The sequence below is a fragment of the Elephantulus edwardii genome, unplaced genomic scaffold, assembly GCF_000299155.1.
Source record: "Elephantulus edwardii isolate Elephantulus edwardi_28Jun2011 unplaced genomic scaffold, EleEdw1.0 scaffold00003, whole genome shotgun sequence".
NCBI lineage: Eukaryota > Metazoa > Chordata > Mammalia > Macroscelidea > Macroscelididae > Elephantulus > Elephantulus edwardii.
The window spans coordinates 19113622-19120492 of record NW_006399753.1 but is presented as its reverse complement, the minus strand read 5'-3'; the positions used below and the strand labels follow the sequence as shown (position 1 = coordinate 19120492).

At 41.7% G+C, this 6871-nt stretch overlaps 1 pseudogene; it reads left to right on the top strand.

Moving 5' to 3' along the window:
• The first annotated feature begins 2917 nt into the window (after positions 1 to 2917).
• Positions 2918 to 3951, top strand: LOC102858257 (annotated as a pseudogene).
• The last annotated feature ends 2920 nt before the right edge of the window (positions 3952 to 6871 follow it).

The following is a 6871-nucleotide window of genomic DNA, read 5'->3' as shown; positions in this document are numbered from 1 at the left end:
TTTTTTTTTGTCCAGTCTAAGATTACATCGATTCTCATAGGAAGATACAGAAGAGGTAGAGCCAAAAAAAAAAAATTCTTTGAAATAGTAAAAATAATAAATGTTCAGACATATCCTCAGAATGGCTAGATTGACCAGAGAAAAGTCTAGGCTATCAAACTTATTAGTCACAAGGGTAGGGGGCAGGAAAAGCTGTGTGTAACCATTCCCACTCAACGCACCACATTTTTTTGATTATGAGATGAGGACTGAGACACTTGTTAGATCCGTCAGCAAGGAGGGTAGGTCTCTGAATTCACATTGAAAATATGAAAGTCGTTACATCTGGAGGACTTGGGCCACACCCAAGACTCATATTTACAATCCTTTGGCAATCCAGCTCTTTTCTGGAGCCCACATGGAAGCTGTCAGAGCAAACCTGCAGAGGACTGGTGACGATACGCTGGACACATCCAGGACTCTCCCAGATACGTCCCATTGATCAATGCAAAGTAACTGGAGCTCTGATGCCAAGTAATCTGGAAAGGAAAATACAAATCGTTTTCAGAAAAGAGTTTGCCTCCAAAGATGCTCAGTGGTTGGTTTGTGATTAGAAGAAAGAATAGAGTTGAAAAACTGCTGAGGGCTATTTTGTTGAGAAGTGCAGGGGGCTTCTGAATATTAGAACCATCTGTTTATGGAAAATGCCCAAGCTCTCACAGCAAAATTACCAGTATTTTATATAATCCAGTTAATCTACATCTTAAAATAATTGGAGCATAATTTGGTGTTTGTTGTTAATAATTGTGAAAGACCTTATTATGTTCAGTGACTTTTGTAACGGTTTGAAATTATAAGCAAATATTGCTTAGATAACCATTAGATAACCAATGTGTGAGGACTGAGTTTATGACTATTATAGGCAACTGCAGGACGACACCCACACTCTTACCGTGGTACTTTTAAATGCATAAACATTAGTAAGCTTTGCTACATTATGATTTATAAAATTAGTAGGAAATGTACATAAATGGCTATTATTTTTAAATTCAGCCTATAATTTACCAAAGAAGAATTCACCTCCAGAGATTCTCAGTTGTTGGTTTTTTATTAGAAGAAAGAACAACCTTGAAAAAAATGCCGAGGGCTATTTTGTTGTAAAGTGCAGGGGGCTTTTGAATACTGAGACCATCTGTTTATAACCACATTTTAATTTTTATTCCTTTACTATGTTGCATATTCAAAAAATCTGTAATAACGGTACAACTTTTTTACAGTATCATTATGTTTAAGGCTAAAAGACATAGAATACAACAGCTGAATTTCTACGGATTCTAGCGTGGAATACGTAATACTAATTGAGATCGGTTGCCTAGTGGTAGGGAGCTGTGCTGTCAAGTCAGAGGTGTACTCCAGCTGCTTCACCAGAGAAAGATGAACAATCTCCTCCCTGAGATTTACTGCCTCTTGAAAACCTGCTGGAGGGTTGGCTATGAGATGGATCCTGCTTGACGATACATAACTGCAATTGAGATCAAATGCCTTGTATGTATCAAGCTGGTGCTGGGAGCTTTCTAGTTTTCAGGACATGATTTGAAAGAACTTTTTAACAATCAGTACAGCCCAGGACCACTATTGGTCTTACAGTTTGTCATACTTTTCTACAGCTTGCCTATTGCTGTGATCCTGAAGCTGTAAAATCAGTGTTCCAAATACGAACAAGGTGACCCATGGTGGACAGATGTTAGCAGAACTTCCAAACTAAGACAGGCAGGAAGAGGGCCTGCTCACCTAATTCATTAAAACATAAATAAATAAAAAAGACTGAGAGTAAATCTTTTGAGAAGCACCATTAATAGTCCTGGGAAGTGAGCCTTTCAGGTTGTAAGACATTAAAACGCCACAGAGGCCGAGCCACCTCTCAAGTTGAGTTCAGGGTAATGCAGTAAAACACGAAGGAAAGCTTCTTCAAAGACTTTCATTTGCTTGTGTGGAGCAACTGAAAATGAGAAGCTGCAAGCATCTATTCGTGATCAGAATGCCACGGTATGAAGTATCTAAGAAAATGAAAACTGGTGAAAAAGGAAAATGGAACATATAAAGGTGAGTGTAACTGGTAAGGTGAAATGATTGTTTTTTGAGGAGACAGCCTAATGATCTACTCAGCCCAGAATGACAAAGAAGAATGATTATCATAAAGAATATGTCAAGATCTATCCTGATCTAAGCTGTTAAAGATAGACTGGCATCCACAAGCCTATTTAAGAAGATAAGTTAATACGACTATTATTTAAACCAACATGTCAATTACTATTGTCGAAGATGAAGAAATTGGAAATTTTTTACAAGCTTCTGTGGTCTAAAAATCAATCAAACAAGAAATCAAGATGTACTGAAAATTAGTGGTGGTTGGAATGCAAAACTGGAAATAAAGAAGAAGGCCAAGCAGCTAGGAAATAAGGCTTTGGTGACAGGAATGACAATAAAAAATGCGTGGTAGAATTTTTCAAGAACAATGGCTTATTTATTACAATCTCCTTTTCAACAATACAAATGATGATTATTCACATAAACCTGACTGGATGAAATACACAGAAATCAAATCAACTACATCTGAGACAACGAAGAAGCTGAATATAATCAATCATAACAAAGCCAGGGGCCAACTGGGGAACAGACCATCCATTGAGCACATGCAAGTTCAAGATGAAGAAAATTAAAACAAATTCACAAGTGTTCAAATGCGCTTTTAAGTATGTTTCTGCTTACTTTGGAAGTCATTACAAAAGTAAATTCAATGTGTTGAATACTAATGACCAAGGATCAGGAGATGTTCACTGGCAAAATAGAGATACTAAATGAAGAAAGAAAACTGATTACTAAAGAGACATTTAGGTTCGGTCCGCTTCGTCTTGGTCCCGCCGCTGAAAGTCTCGCCATGTCCGCCTCGCCGGTGAAGCTCCAGAGGATGGAGTCTGTGCTGGACCAGCTCAAGCAGTTCACCACTGTGGTGGCCGACACGGGCGACTTCAATGCCACTGAGGAGTACAAACCCCAAGATGCCACCACAAACCCCTCCCTGATCTTGGCCCCAGCTCAGATGCCCACCTACCAGGACCTGGTGGAGGAAGCCATGGCCTATGGGAAGAAGCTGGGAGGGTCCCAAGAGGAACAGGTAACACATGCCGTCGACAAGTTGTCTGTGTTGTTTGGAGCAGAGATCCTAAAGAAAATTCCAGGGCGTGTGTCCACAGAAGTGGATGCCAGACTCTCCTTCGACAAGGACACCATGGTGGCTCGTGCGCGGTGCCTCATCGAGCTCTATAAGGAAGCCGGCATCGGCAAGGACCGGGTCCTCATCAAGCTTTCCTCCACGTGGGAAGGAATCCAGGCTGGGAAGGAGCTGGAGGAACAGCATGGCGTGCACTGCAACATGACACTGCTCTTCTCCTTCGTCCAGGCCGTGGCCTGTGCCGAGGCAGGGGTGATGCTCATCTCCCCCTTCGTGGGCCGAATCCTCGACTGGCATGTGGCAAACACTGACAAGAAGACCTACGAGCCCCTGGAGGACCCGGGAGTGCAGAGTGTCACTAAGATCTACAACTACTACTAGAAGTTTGGCTACAAGACCATTGTGATTGGCGCCTCCTTCCGCAACACCGGCGATATCAAGGCGCTGGTGGGCTGCGAGTTCCTCACCATCTCCCCAAGTTCCTCACCATCTCCCCAAAGCTGCTGGGCGAGCTGCTCAAGGACACCAGCAAGCTGGTGCCCACACTCTCAGCCAAGTCAGCCCAGGCCAGTGACCTGGAGCAGGTACACCTGGATGAGAAGGCCTTCCGCTGGCTGCACAACGAGGACCAGATGGCCGTGGAGAAGCTCTCGGACGGAATCCGCAAGTTTGCCGCGGACTCACGGAAGCTAGAGCGTGTACTCGAGGAACGCATGTTCAGTGCTGAGAACGGGAAGTAGAACAGAACACAGACCTGCGAGCTCACCCGGCAAGCTCACGTACCTGCGTGCTCACCCAGCTAGCTCATGTTTTCACAGATCCGAGCAGAGTGAATCAATGACTCCTGATTTTTATGTAAAATTTGCCCAGTGCATTAAAACTGCCACTTAAAAAAAAAAAAAAAAGAGAGAGACATTTAAGAAAAGAAAGTCTAAGGTTTAAGTTCACCAGAGAGTCTGAGGATTATTTAGGATCAGGAAGAATAGTGTTCTGTTGTACATGGACTCATAGTAAGTTGGAATCAACTTTATATCAACAACAACACCTCCTTCTACTATTTACTTCCTTGGTACTAGTTAATGCAAGGAGGACTATCAAATTCTCCATTTTTTCCAATGCCATAACATTTAAAAAAACTTTTTCAAAATTATAGAGAAAGATGTCAGGAAATAAAAAAATCTTTCAAATGATAGACTGGTCCCCTCACCTTATTCTTCTCTGTGTTGAAGGTATAAGGAGAAGGTTTCTGCAGCATTTCTAGTTATTTATAGTTTGACATGAAATATTACTTTAATCTTTTCTGTCACATTGAATAACATGTCATTGTAAGATCACAGATGATTCCATAAAGTACATAGGAAATGGACACAAATACGCATAATCATCAACTTTATCTCAGAGTGTTACCAAACTCTTTCAAATCAAGTCCAGCCATATAGTCTAAATCTCAATAGCAGACTCTCATCACAACATGCACACACATAAAAACCTGGTAGAGGAAAAGCACGCGGTCTGGGGTTCAGGACTCTTGGGGCCTCCCTCTCCAGGCTGATTCCATTTTCATTGCCTGTAAAACATGTTTAATTGGAAGTATATTTGGTTGTCTCAAATGCTCCACATTAAGAACATTGTTGTTGTTGTGTGCTGTGAAGTCATCTGTGACTTATAGCAACCCTATGTACAACAGCCCTAAACCCTGCTCTATCCTGTGCCAATCTTATTGTCTCTGACACACCTACTCCCATTACCCCAGTCACTGAATCAATGCATCTCATTGAAGGTCTTCCTCTCCTGTGCTGTCTCTCCACACTCCCAAGCATGACATCTCTCTCCAAGGACTGGTCCCCCCTTGCAACATGTCCAAAGTATATCAAATGAAGCTTCAGAATCCTTGCCTCCAAGGTGCAGCCTGGCTCCACTTTCTCCAAGACAAACCTGTTTGTTCTCTTAGTAGTCCATGGTATATTCAATACTCTTCTCCAGAACCACAGATCAAAGGCATCAATTCTTCTATAATCCCTAGTCATTTGTCCAGCTTTCTGATACATAGCAAGTGATTGCAAAGACCATGGCCTGTATCAGCTGCACATTAGTCTCCAGACTGACATCGTTGCTCTTCAGTACTTTAGAGAGGTCTCTAACAGCAGACTTTCCCATCGCAATACGTCTTTTAATTTCCTGGCTACTGGTAACAAGAGTATTGACTGTGGAGCCAAGCACACTAAAGCTGCGTACAATCTAAATCTCTTCACCATCCATCCTGATGCTGCCAGCTCGCCCAGTGGTAAGAATCTTTGCTTTCTTGATATTGAGCCTCAATCCATACTGAAGGCTGCAGTCCCTGACTTTCCACAGCAAGTGCTTCAGGCCCTCCTCAGTTTCAGCAAGCAGGGTTGTGTCATCTGCATAATGTAGATTGTTGATAAATCTTCCTCCAATTCTTATGCCACAGTTCTCCACATAGAGCCCAGCTTCCCGGATAATCTGTTCTGCATATAGGTTGAAAAGGTATGGAGATGGGATGCATCCTTGGCGTACGCCCTTCCCAATTTTGAACCATGCCGTGTTTCCTTGCTCTGTTCTGACGACTACCTCCTGGCCCAAGTATAAGTTTCTCATTAGCATGATCAAGTGTTTTGGAATTCCTATTCTTCTCAGAGTTATACACAGTTTGTTATGATCCACACAGTCAAATGCCTTTGCATAATCAATGAAATACAGATAGACATTTCTCTGGTAGTCCCTGCTTTCAGCCAAGATCCATCTAACATTAGCTACTATATCCCTAGTACCATGACCCCTTCTAAATCCAGCCTTCACTTCTGGTAGTTCTCTGTTGATGTGCTGTTCCAGTCGTTTTTGGAGAATCTTCAGCAGAATTTTGCTTGCATGTGGTATTAAAGATATTGTTTGATAATTTCCATACTCTGTTGTATCACCTTTCTTTGGAATGGGAAAAAAATTTAAATCTCTTCCAGTCAGTTAGCCAAGTGGTTGTTCTCCAGATTTCTTGGCATAACTTGGTGAGCACATCTAGGGAAGCATCTGTTAGTTGAAATATATCAATATACCATCAGTTCCTGGGGCCTTGTTTTTTTCCAATTCTTTCAAAGCAGTTTGAACTTCTTCCTTCATCCCCACAACATCTTGCTCATATGTTTTATGAAATTCTGTGCCTGCTAGTTCCTTTTGGTATAATGACTCTATATCTATATACTCTTTCCATCTTCTTTTAATACTTCCAAGATCATTTACTTTTCTGCCCAAAGCATCCTTTTTTTTTAATTTTTTTTAAGTATTGCAACTCACGGCTTGGATTTCTACTTTAGTTCCTTAGCTTAAGAAACACTGAGCGAGTTTGACCTCTTTATTTTCTGATTTCACCTCTTTGCATATTCATTATAATACTGAAGGGAGTAGGTGGGAGTAGAAAGGAATGCTGGTGGAGCAGGGTGGGTCAAGACACTCCTGTCAAGGGCAGGGACAACACTGAAACTACTGGCTATTTCTACAATTTGGAAATATCTTTCATTTGTATTTTCCTGTGAAATGCTTGTCTATCAGATACTTTCCTAATCTGAGCATTCAGATTAAGATAGACAAAGAAGGAGGCTTGGCCATCTACTTCTGAAATAGCAGGGCTTCGAAAACCCTATGTAT